The 21,720-nt window shown below is 46.9% G+C and overlaps 1 protein-coding gene and 1 long non-coding RNA gene across 7 annotated transcripts in view; both read left to right on the forward strand.

The window, feature by feature from the left end:
• The window catches only part of LOC116796524, a 39,153-nt gene extending 38,053 nt beyond the window's left edge, over window positions 1–1,100 (forward strand). Inside the window, exon 3 of the long non-coding RNA XR_004360395.1 lies at window positions 854–1,100. This is a non-coding gene — a long non-coding RNA (uncharacterized LOC116796524). The remainder of the gene's footprint in view (window positions 1–853) is intronic.
• The window catches only part of LOC116796521 (autism susceptibility gene 2 protein-like), a 402,708-nt gene that overhangs the window by 82,603 nt on the left and 298,385 nt on the right, over window positions 1–21,720 (forward strand). The window lies entirely within an intron of this gene.

Raw genomic sequence — 21,720 nt, forward strand, 5'->3', positions numbered from 1 at the left:
CAGGGAGTAGGAGTGATTGCAGCATGCAAAAAAACCCACAGCGTAGGAAACCTGGGATTAATATAAGCGGAGAAACTATCAATAGAAATGCTGACCACTGGTGTTCCCTGGAGCAAAACAATCTGGCTTCAAGGAGGAGAAAATAGATTGATGTTCTTATTAGCAGTGAAGTCTCAGTGTTTTCTGAAGACATTTCTGTCTGGCCTTTGGGAAGGAGACGACGGCACCGTTGCTCCAGATGAGGGGACAAAGAGCTGGTGAGAGGCTGCTCCATGTGCTGACAGCAGAGCTGGGAACTGTCCCCACACAGTGTCCATCACCTGGGAGTGGGTCTGCGGCCCCTTGGAAAGGCAGGAGACTTCCCAGAGTGTGATCCTGGGTAACTCAAGGCTCTGGGATGTGAGCAGGAACTGGCTACTTGAGCCCCTGGAGCACCCACGTGCCAGCCCTTTCCTTGGGAGGAGAAGGAGTGTGCACTGTTCCTGCCAGAGCCTCAGGGAACATCTTCCAGTGCTTTTCACATCAGCCAGCAAGTGTCTGTTAAAAAGGAAAAAAAAAAAAAAGTAGTTTTGAATGTATTTATTTGGAGTATTTGCAAAAGTTCAAGGCTTGCACTAAATTGGTTTTGCTGGTTCTGTTAGCTAATAGAAAAAAGTGAGCTTATGTAATGAACATGGTCTTTTTAATGGCAACATAAATGTTTGCTAATTACCATATGGAGATGAAGGTCATATTAATTACAAAACGGTTCTTGCAACGCTACCAAGCAACCATCCTTTTAATTTTTTTTATGGGATTAATTAGAGATAATATGCATTCAGGACTGACAGCTTTTCTTCATAATGTTTTCCAGAAAAACATATATGGCTCTATTTGAACCTAACTGACTGCTGTGTGCTCTGCACATCTGTGCTGGGTGGTGGGATCGACGTCTCAGCTGCACTTTGGCCAAAAAGGGCAATCACAGCAAACAGCAATGAAACAGCAGTGTTGGAGCAGATTTGGCCTTCTGAGGCATGAATTTAAAACATAGATGAGAGCTTGTGCCAACAGGCTTCTTGGGAGCATCGGGTCTGTTCTCATTAAAGGCTGTGGGTTAACTCCTGTGCTGGCAGAGTAAATACTGGAGTGGGACGGGCAGGATAAACCTGCTGCTGCTCAGGCTGCTCATGGCTGGGGCTCTCTCTTCTGCTGCATCACCAGAGACCCAGAGTGGGATGCAGAGCTTTCCTCTAGGGCTGGGCTCTTCCTATCGATGGCAATAGTGAGCTCTTGCCTTCCCCTGTTTCTGAGCACTCTCTGTGCTGGAGATGCAATTTAAGTTAAAATGGGCAAGATGTGCATGGCCAAAGCCTTCCTCCTCCTAGGTGTGCTCCTTAGGCTCTCAGTCCATGGACATGGTGTTCAGATGGCCAGTGTACAGCCTGGGCAGCACAGCAGGGCAGGTGGTTTACAGGGCCATGCAAGATATGACCTTAGGCACTGCTAATGGGCATGAATAGGCTGGTTCCTCCAGTGTGGAGTGGGAATGGCTGGTGGCAGTGTGGAGCTGTTTGGGCACTTGGTCTTGTTAAACCTCATGAGACTCCCAAGGGCCACTTCTTGAACTTGTCCAGGTCCATCTGGATGGGCCCATCTTCCAGGTGTGTCACTGCACTCTCAGCTTGGTGTCACCCCCAAACCTGCTGAGGGTGCCCTTGATCCCTTTGTCTGTGTCATTAATGAAGGTACTAAGCAACAGTGGTCACAATACAGACCTTCGAGGGACACCACTGGTCACTGGTTACTGTATGTCTGTCAGGACTCTGAGCTGTTGACTATGATGCTCTGGATGGGACCGTCCAACCAACTCCTAATCCACCTAACGGTCCACCCATTGAATCCATCTCTCTCCAACTTGGAGAGAAGGATGTTCTGGGGGACTGTTTCAAAGGCTTTACAGAAGTCCAGAGAAATGTCATCTGTAGCCCTTCCCTTGTCCCTTGTTACTCCACTGGGTTGGTCAGGCAGGATGTGCCCTTGGTGAAGCTGTGCTGGCTGTCCCAAATCACCTCCCTGTTCTCCATGTGCCTCAGCACAGCTTTTAGGAGAGTCTGCTCCATGATCTTCCCAGGCACAGAGGTGAGGCTTTCAGGCCGGTAGTTCCCAGGATCATCCTTCCTTAAGATGGATGTAATGTTTCCCTTTTTCCATTCACCCAGGACTTCGTTGACTGCCAGGACTTTTTGAATGTCTTGGAGAGTGGCTGGGCAGCTCCATTAGCCAGTTCCTTCAGGACTCTGGAATGCATTTTGTTGGGTCCCATAGCCTTGTTGACATTCAAATTCCTCACGTGGATCTGATCTTCACTTACAGTGAGAGGAGCTTTGCTCTCACAGTCCTTACCCCATCACTTGAGAGGTGTGGGATCTGTATCTTCAAGCTGGTACTTGCTGTACTTGCCACTGAGGGAACTCTGAGCTGGCCTCGGTGTGCAGGCAGCCTTCAGCCCTCTGCTGACCTCAGGCAAGTGAAAAACTGGAGCAGTGGTACAAGAACTGAAGGTTGGGGATGAGTTTTAGCATTTGGCACCCTCTGGCATGCCGTGTGCTTGTTATATTTGCTTGCACGGGTGTGCATTGGTGCCATGCTGCAGGTGAACTGAACCAAACTCCTGAAGATTACAGCTCTTGTGCCCAGGCATTCTTTGATTGCTACGAAATGATCACTAGTGATAAGGATTTATTAATCAGGGTGGGACTCAAAGGACAGCAAATCTGAAAGCAGCATCTTCAGTTCAGGGTCCCTTCCCCGGGGCTGTGCACACGAGCGTGGTTTGCCCCCTCTACGTGGCTGCATCAGTTGGATGAGTCTTGCCATGGCTGAGCAGCTTCTTTGCCCTCTTCCTGCCCACACCTTGGAGGATCACACTGAAGATAAAAGTCAAGACGGAAAATAAGCTCTTGCCCGCGTTTCACCCTACGCCAGGATTTCAGTTTCAGTCCAGACCTCTTTGCTGTTCAGTTTTAGATGTTTAACGTGTCACTCAAGTTGAACGCTGTGATGACAGCAATCAGATTCACTCGAGTACTTTTGTGCTGGCACAGTGCTCTCGTTCGGATACGTGTCAGCAGAGGGGATTTAAAAATACGGATGTGCTGCGCTAAACCAGGCTGAGAAGGATTGTGTGCACAGAGAGATGGCCAGTATTGTAAAACAATCACCGTGCAAATAGGGTGGAAAAGAGGAAGGAATACTAATGTCTCTGTTCTGATGATGAGTATCTGAAGCACTGCAGGGTTTCAGACTCAGATGTTTGAAGGTGTTTAGGACTGTAAGCCCAGCTTAGGGGACCAAGTCCATACATGCAGAAGTCTCTTTGGAGACTCGGAGAACACGGTGAAGGTCACAGGGTAAGGACTAGTAACAAGCCAGTGCAAGAAGCTGAACCCAAAGTGCCTCAGTCATAAGTTGTTGTGGTGTTTTTCACCTTTAGCTTCCCTAACATGTAGGGAAAGTTGCTTTTACTTTTGGAGGTCACTGTTTTTCTTAAGGTATATATAGTGAATTTAAGCTTGTTGGCTATTGGCTGGAGTTTCTTTGTTACCCTTCTGAGGTGTCCTAGATGTTAAGGGTCCAGCCCTTTGAAAATCAGCATGAGCACAAACACTACCCTGTTTAGTTTCTCAGTGGTTCAGAGGAATGTGTGGAGCTTAATGTGTAAGTGTGGCGGAGGGTTTTCTGTCAAGTAAAGAGAAAAAAGAAATAATGACAACATAGCTGTGAACATTTTTAAAGAGAGTTTTTCTTTAACTAATTTATAAGATCTGTCTAAAGGGGTTGTCTTTAAGACACTGTTTGGTCTTATTTTAAAGTAATAATTTTCTTGATGAGAAAATTATTCTCCTAGTTCTTTTTTGTTAACATAATGTGATGTTCCTGATGAACCTGAAGGTGACCTTTAAAGGGAGGATACCCTGAGAGATCTGTACTGATGCTGGAGCTGGAGCAACTGGGTCATCACACAGACCTGCTGGTAACATAGTGTTCTTTGGGGACATTGTGAGGACTTTGGGGAAAAATACACACATGGGCATCACACCAGTTCTGAGCTGTGATCTGACCGAGTGTGTCAGGATGACACACTCAAAACTGGAGAAGGCCACGGGCTATTTCTGATTTGTTTGGGACTTGTCTAAAAAGTGAAGCTGTTGCGATACAAACGAGGGAGTGACATTGAGACACCACTTTTCTCCTTTTCCCCTGGTTTGGGCTGTCACTAATTTGACTTCTTGCATCTTAGATCCACATGCTTTCTGATCAGGCTGCATTGTTTGAGGACGTGTTCAGCACAAAGTGGCTGTGTGAGGAGGTGGTTGGCAGCCATCCTGGTCCCTGGGTTGTTGAGCTCTTGATTGTCAAACCCTCTGGAGGCTGTTTTGAAGTTCGTTGCCTGGTACCCGTCATCTGCAAAGTGACAGTGGTCTTTGTGCACCAAGAACCTTCACCCCATCCAGGGCTGAAGTTTGGGCTTTGGGAACCTTTGTGTCCACCAGAGATGATGTGGCTACGTGGAAGGTCAGGGTGGTTGTCCTACAATGAGGACAGTGATGATCAGACCTGCTGCTGTCTGCTGGCTCAGGGCTGGTGTAGAGGACAAGGTCCTGTGAGCCTCCAGGTGCATCTCAGAAGCTCCCCAGAGAGCAGTTGAGGCAAACAAATTCTGCTTTGGAGGGTGAGACAGTTTATCCCACTTCCAGGGTGTTTGGTTTTCATCTTTTTGCTGGTTTGAAAAGATGCCTTTAATATCACTCCAGTGATATTGAATGAATGGTTTACTGGACTGGGAGCTAAAAAACACTTCAACTTAGAAAAATTAATTCTTCTGAACTATAATCAGGTAGAAAATGAGAAGATTGTTAAACCTGTGTTTTCTTTGTGGCAAAGACAACTTAATGGAAGTCTAGAGTGTGCAACTGAGCTAACAAAGTTTTAAAGAGCCAACAGAAATAGGTAGCAGGACAACGTGTGTCTGACAGCTGAGTACCGGGGATGTGGTGACAGAGGCACGGAGTGAAGTCGGCAGAGATACCGGCAAAGGGAGTCTGGCGGCAAAAAGTAGGCTGGTGAGAACAAAGCGCTGCCTGTCGCGGGAATGATTGCTCGTCCCTTTGATCACGGGGAGGAGGGAGGCTCAGCGAGCAGCGTTCAGGCGGAGAGGGGCGCGGGAGGGGGTGGGAGGCTGCAGCCCGGGCGTGGTGGAGGCATCACTGGGCACCCCCGGAGCTGCACGGCCCCTGCCCAGGGCTGGGTTCAGCACCGACAGCCCTGGGGAAGGAGGGGAGGGGGCTTTTCTCCTCGAGCTCAGGGCAGAAACCCTGTAGGTCCCGAACTTCTTTAAGGCAGTGGCTCAGTGCCCTCCGCCTGGCTGTGCCTCTGAGATCCCGAGTGATGACTCCAAGGGCTGCAGTGTGACCTGTGTAATCTGCTCAGCCTCTGCCCTGCCTTTAGTTTCCTTCCAGCCCCGTGGGTGGCCGGGGGGAGATGGAAGCTCTCCAGTGACACGCTGCAGTAGGTTTTGACCTCGGAAAGGACAGAACAGGAATTGTGCCGGGCAGCATTTACTGTCTGGTGGGGTTTGAGGGGGAGGCTTTCCTGTGACATTGGGTTAAGAGACTCTGGTGATGGCAGTGCCTGGGCTCTGCCACGGGATGTTGTACTGCTTGTTCATCATCCTCCTGCAGTTGCTCTGTCACGTCTCACAAGCAGCCCCCAAATTATTCATCGTGAGCACGGGGCTCTGACCAGGACATGCTGCTCAGCAAAGCCAGAATCACAAATGAGAGCTTTAATATGGAAAAGGCAGCAATGCCCAGTGCCTGTCCATCTTCCCATTTGAGGGGCAGCAGCTGGAAATAGGAACAAAATTTTACTGGTGGTTTCATGTTGAGCCTTTCCAGCCCGCAGCGTGCTGTAGAGCTTTATTAACGTTGTGTTTTTAATTTATTTTTTGGTTTTTTATTATTTTTTTAGACTGCTTGTGTGGGCCAGCCCTGGCCACACAATGGTGGATTGGGTGGCACGCTGGTCTGTTTGTGTGATAGCAGCCCTGCTATCCATATGTACAATCTGTATCCTTGCTTTGGAACAACTGCACCAAAGCCTTTTAATCAGTTTGGTTTCACTCAAGTGTACAGATTCTCCTCTCATTACATGTACAGCTCTCAAGTTTACAGGCAGGAACTTCTTGGACAGACTAATATTCCTTGGCCATCCTAGCGTGCAAATTTAAAATTTAATATCTTGCTGCAGGTCTCTTCACTTTTATGCAAATTCTAATGTAAGATTATGGTTTGTAGTTGTAAATTAGAAATTAAAGTAAGTTTTGCAGGGGAAGGAAATGTGGGAAATGGCAGTCTTGGTTTTATATTTTTTTAAATGAGGTAATCCTAGTGGTTTGAGTACTACAGAGATGCACACCCTCTAAAAAGGAGAAGACTTGAACAGCAAACATGGTTTAAAAAGGCACTTAGCTCCATAGCTGTTAATGAAGAAGTAGTTGCTACAAGGCTGTCTCCCTCAGTCTCCTGACTTCTCTGAATGAATTTGGAGGCAAACAATAGGTTAATTGTTCTGGTGTAGGAAAAAAAACCCCGAAATCCAGATGCAGCTCACTTTTGCTCTTCTGTAAGCCCCGAGGCTGAGGGGATGTGTGAGGACCTGCTGCCTGGAGGAGGGCTGTGAGTGCCACAGGGCTCAGCTGTAACTCCTGGCTGGAATTGGTGGGTCCTGGGGGATAGCAGCTCCTGACACAACTCTCTGCCTTTAATTTCTATTAAGTAAATCTGTAGCCTCTGAGACCTACTAGGATAGCTGTATCTGGCTGTTTTCCCACGTGTCCTGGACCTTTACATGGCAACTTGACTTGACCCATTCCAGCTGTGCTGGGAGCAGCTCCCCCTGTGCCAGGATGACAAATATATGAAAATCAGGAACAGAACAGGGAAGGGAATGCAGAATCTGAATGAAATCACTTCGATTCTGGAGTGCTGCTCATACTTATTCTAGAAGCAGCCAGAGCATTCGATGAAATCAAATTCTCTGAGTCCTCATATTCACACCACACAGACTGCACTGAAGGATTGGTCTCCAAGACTGACCCTTAGTGGTCCAAAATTTGCCATGAGAGAGATGAGAGGAGAAGGGGAAAACTCAGTAATAGAGAATCCTTTTGTGTATAACCAGAGTTTCTGAACACTCTCAGTATTTAGATTTGCTTTTTAGAAATCAATATCACTTTTAAATATCACTTTGAAAGAGAGTAACGGGCTCTAGTGCTGTAATATCTACACCCAGCATACTTAAAAAAGCTAAAATCAAAAGTACTTCACAATAATGTTAACTGCATATGGATAAGATTTTGCAAGGCAATTTGGGTTCTGTCTCCCTCAGTGACTTTCAGTGGTGCCGAAGCTGTTGTGCTTCAAAGCAGCTTTTGAAAATGGAGTTTCAAGGGTTGAGCCCTCTATGTGCTTTTGAAATCGCTCCTTAACTCTGAAATACTTGTATTTTTCTAGATTGCCTGTTGACAGGGTGTCTTTTCCCTTCCCATCGTGTCTCCACAGGAAATAATGTGATGGAACCCTTGGAGCTTGGGTGTGGGACTGTGCCTGGTCCCAGAGGATCAGGCATGGCCTTGGCTCAGCTCTGTGGCTGTGGCAGCCCCAGCACACCCAGCAGGGCTCCGAGAAATGCCTTCCTAGCCCTCAGTGCAAAGAGCTGAAGAAAAACACTGGTATTATGGGCTGTGCAGTTCATTTCTTTGCAAATCTGCAATGGCTGACATCTGTTTGCTTTTCTTTGTGGTTTTGGAAAAGAAGAGAGGATTTGGATCCAAAATAGCTATAAGATGGCTTGACATGGAGTAGCATGAATAGGCTTGTTTTGTCTCCTCCTGTTATGAATCACTTTCCATATTAATTTCAGACTTCGAGTCGATGTGTATCTGGCCCTGCAGAGCTGCACACCACTTTGAGTCGTCCTGTTGTTCAGAAAAGAAGTACCTCGTGTTTATTTGCTTCATATCAGAAACAAGGGTCCCACGGGGAGGTTTGTAGAGGTGGGTCAGTGAAGAGCCTGAGCTGCCAAGGCGCAGTCGAGCCGGTTCAAAGGCTCTTGCATAGCTGGGGAATGTCAGGCGTGATTCCAGCCCTCCAGTCAGAAGTTTAGACAGACTAATTATCCCTATTGTACCGTTTCTTCATCCACCACCTCAGGTTTTGCTTTCTGTCACGTCTCTGCAGTCAGCCCGTGGAGTCGCCCGTGCTCTGTGTGTTCTGTGCTGTGGTGGGACAGTCCCATGTCCCGGCATTCAGAGACTGCCAAGGTCTCCTCTCAGCTGCAGTTGCTTGCAGGACCACCAATTAGAGCTTTTTTTCCTCATTTTTTTTTGACTGAATATCAGTCAGCTTGCAGTAAAGGTCCTTCCTTTCTCTGTTGCCAGATGTCATGGATTACTGCCTCTGAACGGCTTTCCCATGAAAAGCATAAATAAATACAAGTCCTCAAGCTCCTGGCGTGAAGTCAAGACCCCCTCCTCTGTTTTGTTGAGCTTTTTTTCCCCCCTCTTTTTCTCAGACAGATTAATGTCTTGTCTTTATTGGCCTATTTTGGTCAAACATCAAAACCACCCATCCTTCTGTGTGTGTGTGTGTGTGTGTGTGTGTGTGTGCCTGGAGGAGATCGTGGCCATTTTAGGGATGAAGAGAACAGCCGTGGGGTGGGAAGCTGAGCACCTGCCCAAGGGGAGCTGCAACTCTGGGGTAGTCTTTGGACATTTCTTCTGCCTTTTGTGTTGGTCTCGGAGTCAGATGGTAGTGGGAGAGGGTTGTGTTTGTGTACAGGCTGTGTTATATTGTATTGCTCGACAGGTGATCCTTGGGATGAGTTCCTGCTGTGTGGACAAGGTAACAGTGTCAGGGGCTGAATGGAGCAAATGGAGAGGAGGAATGTTTTCAGTGGATCTTTTCATTGCAAATGATAACACAGTGCTACTCCTTGTTCTGTATTCCTGCATGGGTTTGACCCCACTGAGCTTACACTCTGCCCAGTTTCTCCCTGTTGGCTGAGGGATAACGGGATGTAATCCACGGTGTCAGCTCATTGACTTACAGTGTTTGTAGCCCTGTAATGTAAAACTCAGGAGCTAGACCCCCACATAAAGGTGTGATAGCAGTTTAACAATCATCAAAATGGGAAGAAAGGAAAGAAGAGGGCTTTGAATCTGTCATTGGGTTGTATTTTCAAGTTCTTCTCTGATATTTAGAAACTGTTTATATCAGAAGCTGGGAGTCCCAAGCCACGTGATTCCTGGAAGGGCAGATTAAAACGAGTAATGGGGGTAAAGGAAAAAATAGTTGTGGAAACCTTTGCAATGAAATCACAGGCATTACCAGCACTGCACTAAATGAGTGTTCTGATTAAAGCTGGGAGGAGCCGTTGTATTTCCTTACATTTCCCTGGGAATGTGGCTTCTCATCCGAGCACAGGCTGCTGCAGCCAGATGCAGTTTGCTGTTGTTGTGGCACCTTCACATAGGGAACATCAGGCTGCCTTTCCAGGGCAAACTGCAAACCTGGGAGCTTTGCTGGCAATACCAGTCACCTGACAAGGGACCAATAAATGAGGGGACTGGCACACTATAAAAAAGGATATAGATGGGTTTTGCTGTATGCCAGCACTCTCCAAACACTATCTGTGGCCACTGTTTTGTTCTCAGCTGCCATCCTTGTAGTGCTGCTGTGCTGGCTCTGCTCCCCTCCCAATTCTTTTGTGATTTGTGAATTATTAAGATGGAGTCAGACAGAAAGCAGAGTTGGCACAGCCAGGCTGTTACCCTATTAGAAGGTCCAGATGTACTGAATCAGGGTTCCTTGTGGCTTCTGATGAGGAAGAAACAAAACAGGGCTCTAGTTAGGTTTAAAGGATTTGGTAAGAGCACATGTGTCATGGGTCTAACTGCCTTTGATGGGTACCAGATGGCAAACAGAAAGGGGAGGATGGAGCTGGGGGAGGCAGAAGGATGGAGAGGTCCTTTGTGAGCCTCTGTAGGGAAATGTCATGTGCAAAAGGTGCCTATATACATGTGTATATAGATGCTTGGGTAGAGTTATATATGTCTATATGTGTAAAATCATCTTTCTGCCCGCTGGGTCACTGAGATACAAGCCTGTTACTTACTCTGCACCTCTCTTTGAAATGATAAATCTCATTTCAATGTATCTCACAGCTCTGTGTGGGTTTGCAGCCCCTTCATTTCCAGAGGAGGGTGAGACTCTGCAGCTTCAGCCCCGAGAGCCAGGTTTGGGAGGGGTGCTGCCCTGGGTAACAGATCTGCACTGTCTTCACTTGAGTCATATCCAGTGGTGAATCTCAGCCTCAGAGGGAATGAGCTGCTGTCACACAGACATGGAGTGCAGGGATGCTGCCAGGGGCTGGCTTTGGGAGAAACAAACATTGGGTCAGTTCTTACTATTTTAAATTGTAATTGGTTTCTAAGTCACTGAATCCTTGGGCTGATGAGATTTTCTCTTTAAAAAATTACATTTGTATATAATGAGTCAGGAAAGAGAAGACAGCCCAGTGATTTATTTGTGTGCAGTGGTTTAAACACTGTGAGTTTTCTCAGTCAGTCCTAAAAAAGCCAAGCACACTGGAAACAGTTGAAAGGATTATGTATGGCAAAAGGGCTGGAAGAGATCTTCATTGGCATGGCACCATTTTCCAATTTGCAACCTGTAGGATGCTGCAGCTGTAACCAGGAGCTTCTGTCGCTGAGATAATTTGGAAAAGAGTGAGATATTAGGATTAAAAATCCAGGCTAAATGCCTCATTAGTGTAAACCAGCATAGCAGTTTGGCTTCCAGGGAAACTTATAGATTTATAAACCACCTTCAGGTCTGACACGGTGTGTTTTCCACTCTTGTGTTGTAATTCAGTACAGCTTGTACAATAATGTAGATGAACTGCTGGCAGGGAAATGGAGTAGATAAATCTTTTATGAGCGAGTCCAGTGTCCCTGGGCTGGCTCAGCCCTCTGGGGAGCTGCACAGGAGCTGGGCTGGCTCTGGCTGTGCTCTGGTCTCTGCTATGGATAAAAATGCTGGAGCATCATGGCTGGTACCTCTGATAGGGTCCCTGAAGTCTCTGTCTCCTGGGGTGGCCACTGCTCAACCTGGGGTTGTCCCACATATATGGGACAAACACATCCTATGTATATCTGTGTGTGTATATATATATATGTATACCACTTGCAATGATAAAAAAGCCCAGAGCATTTTCCTTTTTCCTGCAGGAACAGGGAAGGTGTTACGTGCAGAGCTGGAAAAATGTTTTGCCAAAACCTATTTGATTAAAACCAAACCCAAATATTTGTTATAAATTAAATGCTTAGAAAAAATGTGTTGATTCCAATATAATTTCCATGGAGAAATATTTTGGAAGTGAAAATATGTAGATCTGGAAAATGTCAGAATTTAACTGGGGAATTTTGCAGGGTAGTTTTATGTGTGTGCCTTTCTCACATGTTTTTTTTTTTTTCTTTTGCATTTCATAGTATATTGAGTGATCATATTATTGAACCAGTATAATACAGTGTGATTTGGTACGTAGCTAATGCACTTATTTACTTTTCTAAAATATGTGTATTTAGATACAGATGATTATTTGTTGAATCATTAAGGACAGCTGCTTTTTAGTATGGTTTGAACGCCCTGCTTTCCTACATCAAAGTGTTTCATTACCAAATACTAAAATTTGATATTTTTGATATGTCTGAAGTTGAGCTGAGGCATGACTGGAATCATGATGAGTAGTGAGGGTTAGAAGGGTCTTTGATCCAACTGGGAGTTGGGCTGGTGGTCCTTTTCCTCAACTCTCTCCTCAAAGAAGGCCAGTCTCAAGCTTAGATCAGCTTACTCAGGATCATACCCCACTGAGTTTTGAACACACCCAAGAGTGACAATTCCTTGGCCTCCCAGTGTTGGATCACTGTCAGAGTGAAAGTTTTCTTATATTGCAGTGTCTTACACTGCAACCTTTTTGTCCTTGCTCCTCTGGAGCCTGTCTCCACCTGCTCCACACCCTGCGTTAGGGGGCTGAAGGCTGCAGGAAGGTCCTCTGAGACTCCTCTCCTCTTGAACAAACATGTCTCCCTCAGACACTCCTCCTCCATCGTGTGTTCCAGCCCCAAGGCTGCAGCTGGATCTGGAATATCTGTTTGGCATTAATCCAGCTGAATTGGATACCAGTGATAACAAAGACTCATTGGCACAAGGTTCAGCCTGGGTGGCTGCTCAGGGACACGCCAGTGTGTGCCCTCCTTGGGCTCTCAGCTCCATCTCTACAGCCTCTGCTGCTGCCAGCGCTGCCTGATTGAAGCTGCTTCAGATCTGTTCATTCTCATTGTTGTCGTGTTTCCAGAGTGTAACACAGACGTGGCCTTTCTGCCAGCGTGGGGGATGCTCTCCCCGCAATGCAAATCACAGATATTTTCATCTAGACAAAACCAAAAATGTTTCTATTAATAATAAACAACAGCTGTCATGGAGGAATTAAAAATAATAGAGTTGCTCGACTCATATGGTGCAATGCATCATGCAGGCTATTTGGGGCAAAAAGAAAACATTCTGCACAAAATTTTAAGAACTTGTGTTTAATGACATTTACTGAAACTGAACCCAACACTTGCACTAGGGCTGTTCTGTGCTGGAGGAGTCTAGGGAGACATGTAACCCTCAGCTGCTCTTCACACCCTGCAACTGGCACTCTTACAAACTTTGAGGCATCTTCCATGTGAGGATTTGCAGGCTTTGCCTCCAGACCCATGTTGAGCTTGGCTTCAAACCCCAGCCAGCCCAGGAGTTACATGGTGAGCCCCTGTTTGGGGTCTCTGCACACTCACAGAATCACAGAATATGCTCAGTTGGAAGGGACCCACAAGGATCCTGGAGTCCAACCCTCAGCCCTGCACAGGCCCAGCCCCAGGAGTCACCCCCTGTGCCCCAGAGGATCAGCCAAACCCTCCCTGAGCTCTGGCAGCCTTGGGGCTGTGCCCACTGCCCTGGGGAGCCTGGGCAGTGCCCAACCAGCCTCTGGGGGAAGAACCTTTGGCTGAGATCCAACCTGAGCCTGCCCTGACACAGCTCCAGCCATTCCCTGGCTGCTGTCCCTGGTCCCCCCAGAGCAGAGCTCAGTCCCTGCCCCTCCTCTGCCCCTGCCCAGGCAGTTGGAACTGCACTGAGGTCTCTCCTCAGTCTCCTCTTTTCCAACTGAACACACCAAGTGCCCTCAGTGTCTTCCCACGGCTTCAAATCAAGGCCCTTCCCCATCCTCGTGGCCTCCTTTGGACACTCTCTAATGGCTCAATCCCTTCCCTACATTGTGTCCCCCCAAAGTGTCCCAATGCTGCAGGTGAGGCCGCCCCAGGGCCGAGCAGAGCAGGACAATCCCCTCTCAGTCAGTTTGTTGCCACATGTGGCCTTATCCTTGGCAGAACTGCTCCCTGTCCTGGCAGCGTGTGCCGAGCCCGGCGCAGTGCCAGAGTTTGCTCCAAGCATTCCATGAACATGGAAAGGGAGAAGAACACCCGCTCCTGCTGCAGTGCAGCTCCCTGGGATGAATGGCTTAGTGCATCCTTCTGCTTGTTGTGCCAGCAGATGCAGGGATGTAAGCAGATCTAACACGGGCAGCTGAAACCAGGGAACAAAGGACGCTGGTGTGCATGAGCCTTGGGAATACTTGGCTCATCCTGCCATCAGCAGGCTAAATATTTGTAATTTCTATCATAAAAAATTTACTAGCTGCAGAAGTCAATAGAGGGGAAGTAGTAAACATGACATGACATTGCTTTTCTAGCATTGCTGAGAACAAGATATCTCTTCTTTCAAACAAAAGCCAGACGTTGCTGCCTGGATGGACTTGAATACTTTTAGGATCTTGTCAGAAAAATGTCTGCCCCAATTCAGTCATTTGGAAGAGGATCCCAGGTCTCTTTAGAGTAATGAGGCTTGAATGTAATCTTGAGCAGAGTGATTTAAAGTGCAAGGAATGTTTCTTTACCCTGCCTATTTATAGGGCAATGCATTTTTAATATTGATTTATCCAAAAGTCAGTTTAGGAAGGATATACAATCAAAGGAAGGAAATAGGTCATAACTTCTCACAAGGGACTGCATGAAACCTTCAGTCATCTTAAATTTCCCATCCAGTCCATTTCCCTGAATATCAGATGGTGCCAAAACGGGGGCTTATTTTGGTGTTTTTCTCCTGGTGATTTGGCGTGGCAGCAGCAGCATATGCTGAACATCTCAGCTGGGGTCCTCGGGGCCAGAAAGGTAAAAGTGTGCTCATGGTGAAGACAGATGGACTGGTTTATCTGTACTTGTGGAAATAAGGCATGTGCCATTACTGTAGAGGAGGAGCAATAGCCACCCCCTGAGTTAGTGGAAACTTCTCTGGCTCCATCGCTGAGGTCCCAAAGCCCTTATAGCTTCAATGAAAAATGAAATTATCTCTCTTATTTATATCCAGTAATAATTGCTTCTTCTAATTGCCCTAGTTTGTGGGTTTCTTCCCAGCAGGTTAGACTGAAATTTCAATTTCAGTTTGATTTGCATAATCACTTGAGCCTCTCTCCCTTTCTCTCTTCCTTCACTTGACATCATGGACTTGCTTGTCCTCCTTTGGGACCAGATGTGGTCCTGCAGGTGTATGTCATGAGGGGAGTGGGTTAAACTCCATCAAGTCTGTCTTTCAGTGCCACCTCTGAAGTTATATTTGTGTTGTCAAACCCTCCTGGCGTTCCTCAGCACCTCACGATGGCCGGGCTGAAAGTGTGGGTGATCAGGTGTCACGTTGGGGGTGAGGTGGGGAGGTTGGGGAGGTGTGTTGCTCTTCTTTCTGTATTTTCTTTTACAGAAGTTGTAGAAGTGTGTTGCAGGCTTTGCCGCAAGTGCTGCTCAGGACACAGCCACTCAAGAGCTGTGATGCCTGCATGGGGTTTGCAGGCACTGCTGGCTCAGGCTATGCTGGACTCCACAGCCTGGCTGCAGGGCTCAAATCAACACAGATGGAGGACACAACTCTTTTAAGCATTATTTTGGCTTTGTAGATGGCAAGGTAACTTCTTCTGGAGTAGGTTTCCAGGGCTCGAGAAGGAGAGGTTCTGGTCCAGGGTTGTGGGGGCAGCCTCCCAGCTGCAACCCCTCGTGCTGCCTCTCTGACAGCAACTTCCCCAGGTCTGGCAGGGAAAGGAGACCATCCCAGTGGCTCCCTGTCTGTCCATCCAGGATTTGCCCTTAATGCTCCTATTACAATTTAATGGCACACAAAAGAGGAGCAATGGCACATCCCCCTGTCCTGATGGGATTGGCCTTCCTGGATGCTCCCTCCTTCTGTCAGGGGATATCTCAGTACAGCTGGAGCTCCAGGGCCAGGGCTTGGGGACAGGGACTTGGGCTGACTGGGGGCTCACAGACACGCTGGTGTGGGGTGTGTGTTACAGCACTTCCCCCACTGATGGTTCATGCCCTGCTGTGGGCACAGGTTGGGTTTGTGGCGACTCCCTGATGCTCACAAACGAAATTTGGGCCAGAAGACATGAAGCTGCCTTGAAGACAAAAGCCCTCCCTGCTTGTAGATCACACCTTGTTGTCTAACAGATTTCTCTGGGAAAAGAGCCTATTTTTCTCACTTCTGTACCAATCTTTCAAAGTGTGAAGATCCTTTAGTCAAGCTGGAGGGAGAGAGAAAGGTGTCTGGTGAAGAGGCTTGGTTGATCCAGGGTTTATTTTCAAACCACATCACAAATATTTTTCTTGCCTGTGTTTCTCAGCTCACAGATTGTGATCTGCAGAAATTTTTGGAAGGAATTACAGCAAACGGGTGCTGATCATCAAAGCCATTTGAATTCTTGGGGGTGGTTTACAAAGTTTACTGGAGGCCGTGAGAGCGCAGGGTGGGGATGGGTGTTTGCATTGCCCAGGAACCCAAAGAGCTTCCAAACGGGACATTGTTCATGTGGATGTTGTATCCTCTGCTGAGCTGAGGGAGAAGGATGTTGCTGCTCAGTAACCACTGCCTGTGTGTGCTGTGCCAGGAGCTCAGGGGAAGGTGGGGATGGGGAACTGGGGTCAAAGGTAAGGTTTTGTTACTAACAGCATCTGAGCACCCAAGCATCTATTTTTTTATGGATTTCAGTTTATTACTGGTTGGGTTTTTTTTAGTGCTTCCTCTAACCCTGTGGGTCTTAGACGTGGTTCTGTATTCCAGTATTGAGGAAGTAAAAGGACTGTTAGTTATAAAAATAAACTGCAGGGAAGAGGTTATGTGTGTGTGTGTCTGTGTCTGTGTGTCTGTGTGTGTGTGTATATATATAAAATATATACGTATATATTTTGCTTTTCAATTTCCTGTATGTTGGTGTGTTTTATTTATATATGTAAATGAAGAAAGGTACCTGTGTGTGTCTCTTCATGTATCTAAAATGTGTGCAGCTCTTCTGCCAGGTGAATGTGACAGAGTCACTCTCTCACAAGATTACCTTATAAAAATCCAAACACTGGAAATTAAAATACCCAGGCAACCTTTTTGTTGCTGAGATGACTCTTGGGCCTGGGTTTTAAATCTAAGCAGATCTTCCTTTGCTCTTGCAAACCCATTTGGAGAGGAAGGGAGTACCCTGTCCTGTGCTGTGGCCCTTAGTGCTGCAGTGGTGGGTGTATTTATGGAGGGAAACTAAGTGGCTTCACTGGGCGGCCTGGGCAGTGTAAGGGAGCTGTAAAACCTTTGAAGGACTAAACAGGAAGGACTCCTTGCTGCCAGTAGCTGATGCACATGCTACCATAACCCCCCATCTAAAGACAGAAGAAATCCCATCCGGGGCATTTAGGAGCATGATAAAGCTCAGGTTTACATACCCCAGTGTTTGCCAGGATTAGATTTGACATCCTTTTTCCACCACTGGCAGTAATTAGAAGTCTAATAAATGTTTGCCAGTGGCATTGGCATGGGCAGCTGGCCATTGCCTATTGCATTTTGGAGATGGTGAGGAGAGTGTTAAGAGAACAAATAAAAATAATCAGTTAAGCTGCAAGAACTGTCTCTGTGCCAGGCTGGGCTGCTCTTGGAGCCTGGCAGGATTTTGTCCTAAGTGATGACTGGATGTTGGCTCCCTCATTTGCTTAAACATCAGACTTGTTCCAAAGGGAACAAATATTTTTGAAACAGCAGAGTTGTGATGCTCACTGGGAAGACCAGGATGTGTCTGGCATGACCCCATAGGAGGAAGTGGGACAGTTTAGCTCATGTGGATGTGGAGGAAAGGGAGCACGTCCATACAGACAGCACATGAGGTACATGAACGTGTGGGATCTGTCTTGGCTGGGAAACCAAGGTAATGGTGGTGAGTTTAAGGTACCATTTTGGACAACTGAAACACATTAAAATGCTGCTTTGGTAAAATTGCAACTCTGTGTCCCATCTCCTTCCCCTCCTTCCAGCATCTACATCTCCACATTTTTTGCTTGGCAGGAGCCTTGGATGGCTGCCCTGAGCTTCAGGAGCAACATGAGCCCGTGCCCTCTGACTTGGTAGCAAACCTCTAACAGCTGCAGTGATGTCTCTTGATGTTGCCAGTATAATAACAAGGAATTAAATACAGTTGTGTTCATTTCAAATTCCATTTGAAATACAAATAGGTGTAAACCCTTATGTTAAATGCAAAAGAGCCAGTGCAAAATGGAAGTTCAGTGAACATTTTTTGTTTTAAATCTTCTGAAAAACACTACAAAGGGCACCAAGTAAAACAAGGACAAGTAACAAGAGAGAAGCTCTTGCTGTCTTTTGATTCAGAAGCACACAGGCCTGTTCAATCCTGGGCTTGCTCCCTGGATGGGAACCCGTGTGTCTTGAGCAAAGGAAGGAAGGGGCACAGCTGAAATTGCCCAACACTGCTGGTCACCTACTGAGTCACCTCAGGCAACTTGTTTTAATCTTTCTGGCCTTCTGGAGCACAATAAAATAGTATCTGCTGGGATAATGCGGGTGCACATCTGCCCTGTGGCCTCCCAGGGAGAGGAAGAGCTGCTGTGCTCTTTGGAATTGGCCTTTAATACCTCTAACAGTGTAGGTCCACACTTGGCTGCACCTGTAATTATTGATACTGTTATTGACCTGTTTGTCTAACAGCTGACCCCAAACCTATTAATGCAAGGAGAAAGAATCCTATTGACTTTGTTGGACTCGAGAGCAGCCCCCGTGTCCTCTCCTCTGCTTATGGCTGCAAATGGCCTTGGCCACAAAACCTGCCATGGCCACGCTCTGGGCAGGGATCTCCTGCCATGCTGGGAGATGGGAGAGGGTGGATTTATGTGTTGTGGTGCTGAGGGGCCCTGGGCACAGTGGTGGCGTGGTGGTGGCTCTGGGTGGCCATCACAGGACAGGTCGGGTGAGGGTGACAGTTTTCAGCTGCAGGAATTTGCTGTGGAGAGAAGGGGACAGGTGAGGGGTTATGATTTGGCACAAATTTTTCTTTAAGCTGGGTTACATCTGGATCTGGGGAAAGCTTTAGAAATGTTTGGTTCGTACTTTGCTTCACGGACTGGCACGTAGGGAGCAGCTTCCCGAGTTCCTGTCCTATGAGGAAAGGCTGAGGGAACTGGGATTGTTCAGCCTGCAGAAGAGAAGGCTTTGGGGTGACCTAATTATGCCTTTTAGTTCCTGAAGGGTGCCAATGAGAAAGATGGAGAGAGAGACCATTTAAAAGGGCCTGGAGTGACAGGACAAGGGGAAATGGCTTCCCATTGCCAGAGGGCAGGGTTAGATGGAATACTGAGAAGGAATTGTTCCCTGTGAGGGTGGTGAGGCCCTGGCACAGGCTGCCCAGAGAAGCTGTGGCTGCCCCATCCCCAGAGGTGTCCAAGGCCAGGTTGAACAGGGCTTGGAGCATCCTGGGCTAGCGGAAGGTGTTTCTGCCCATGGCAGGGGGTGGAATGAGATGGTCTTTACAGTCCCTCCCAACCCAAACCATCCTGTGGTTTATGATTGATTGATTCCCTGTGTGCAATGTGCCACCTGAGCAGATTCCACTTCAGCAGTCAGCAAAATTGGTTCCTCTCAGAGCAGCTGCCTCCTGTTTTGTTAAGGGGGGAAAAAAGAAATGTTCACCTGGGAGACAAAAATATGTGTTTGTCTGAGGTGAGCGTGGTGGCTGTGAGGGAGGGGGGAAGCTGGGCTGGCCGTGCACAGCCCTCCCTCGTGTGCTTTGCAACAACCCTTGCAAAATGAGCCCCAGCCGTGCTCAGACTTGCCAGCACACAGAGCTCTGTGGAGCCCAAACCGCGTTATCGCCATCCAGCAAGGGCTCCAGAACCTGACACAGCCACAGCTCCTCAGCTGCCTTCAAAGTTCTCTGCCACAGGAGCAGGGGGAACCAGTGGGTTTCTTTTTTTGTTTGGCATCCAGGCACAGTGGGTGGGGGTATTGCTGCTATGTGTAGTGTGGAGCTGAGCCCCAAATGTGGCTCTGAGATACTGCTTGATGATGTAGAGGAAGAGTCTAAAGGCTGATTTAGTAAAACAGCAAAGCCTTGTGAGAGTTGCTGATAAACAGTTTGGGATTTGGCTGCGGCTGAGAGGAGCGTAAGAATAAAGCTGTTGGAGTAAAGCCTCGGGGCTGGTGGTTTTAGAAGTGTCTCTTGATTTTGAACTGTCCAGTTTGAGCACCGATGGTTCAACTCAAATCTCACAGAGTTGTTGCTCAAAATTTTCCAAGTATGAGGGTTTTAAAAAGCTATTCAAATCGAGCTCCCCTCCTCCCACCACGATTTTGGAAGATCATGACAGAGGCTGCTCAATTAAAATGTAATTTAGTTTTACTCATCTGAGATCTGGTCCTGTTTATTCATGTTGTTGGTGTTATTCCCAGAAATAGTCTCATGGCATTCGCTGAATTCTAAATATCTGAATTTACTCTGAGACCAAGTTGTTGGAAAGCCTGAGTGGCTGCAGGACAGGCCAGCAGCTCCTGGTTAGCTTTTTGAACATGATCCTTCAACTCCAGCTTTTGCTGGACTCACAGATTTTTGCTGGAGTGCGTTGTTAGAGAAAGGGCTGTTTGGGTTACAACGTGCAAGAAAATTAATTTGTGTGTTCAGAGAACATTTGAAAACCAGATGTCACAGCCATGGATGTGCTGATTATTGGAACTAGGGAAGAAAACATCTAACCCCCAAATCCATCTGACTAATTTCCTGGCTCTTTTGCCCCAGGAAGCATCCTACGTCTCAGATCTAGAGGAGTAAATGAAATTATTGATGTATTTCTGATAATTGATCCCACCCTGTCTGCTTTGGCCTTTCAAGTACATTCAACATTGCATCCAAATTATGATTTATTAGGAGATCAGGGGCAAGTATATATTTGGGTCTCTAAAACTATTACCCAGGCTAAGCAAAGCAGACTGTAGTAGGTAAGTTTTAAGTATCCCCTGATGACATTTTAAGCCCAAGTTAACTACAAGTGCTTCATATGATCTGTCAGTCAATCCAAAGAGAGTCTCATGATGGATAGACCATGTGTTGGCTTGTCTGACGCTTCTCAAAGATTCTGACAGTGACATGTATCAAACAGGACTGTCTTTCAGCTGCTTTGTCTTCAGCTTCCTGCTGCTGGTTCATTTAAGTTAAATTTTAATATATTGTGTGATGATGACTATGCTCGCATCCAGACCCCGACTGCTCAGTGCTGGGTGACTGGATCTGTGTGCTAACACATCTCTGTGAATCCACTTTCACATGTTGAATTTTGATAAAATAGGGAATCTAAATGCAGGTCTGATTCAGCTTTCTCGTGGTGATCCTAATATGATACTTCATATTAGACATGTAAATGTGGCACCTGGGTACACGGGTTATTGGTGGGCTTGGCAGTGCTGGAGGAACAGTTGGACTCGATGGTCTCAGAGGTGTTTTCTATGAGTCTGTTTCAATAGAAACATTTCATTTAAAACAAAGTCAGCCTTGCTGGGAAGTTTTAAGTTAGAGATGGAAAAATTATTGTCACCCCATCACACTGAATCTACACTGCACATGGGTTCCTTAGGGTTCATGCTCTAATTAAAGTCCACAAAGAACAGGAATTTGTTTAGTGCAGTTAGAACGGGCCCTTAAATTGGCATTTAATGAGTGGGTGAGAGGATCTTCCCTGCTGGTCATCCCTTATTTCTAAGACCAATATACTTAGAGAACTGCTGTTTTGGGGGATACAATTGCTTCTCTTCACTCCTGGTCTGCAGGTCTGTGCTCATGGTCTGCAGGCAGTTGTGCAGTGATGAGGAAGAGCACAGCATTCCTTCCGGCCCCTCATGTTTGATCATGTGTTTTGAGCATGGAAGGGTGGGCTTGGTGAGCTCTGTACAAGAACTCAAGATCATTTCCCCTTTACCCCTGACTTGTGTGCATGGTGAAGTTCTCAGGCTGGCTACGTGTTGGTTTAAGTTCAGGTAGTTCTCACTGTTTAATGCCAAAGCCCTGTGGGTTGTTTAATCATACTTTTTGGTAGCTGAGTGATGCTGGAGAACAATCAGAATGATTTTTAACAGCTCCTTGGAAGCTGGAGCTGGGCTTTCCAGGCATATTCACACAGCGTGCTGCTGGTGTGTAGGTAGGAGAAAAAATACCTGATCT

This window comes from Chiroxiphia lanceolata, chromosome 20 (genome assembly GCF_009829145.1).
Source record: "Chiroxiphia lanceolata isolate bChiLan1 chromosome 20, bChiLan1.pri, whole genome shotgun sequence".
NCBI lineage: Eukaryota > Metazoa > Chordata > Aves > Passeriformes > Pipridae > Chiroxiphia > Chiroxiphia lanceolata.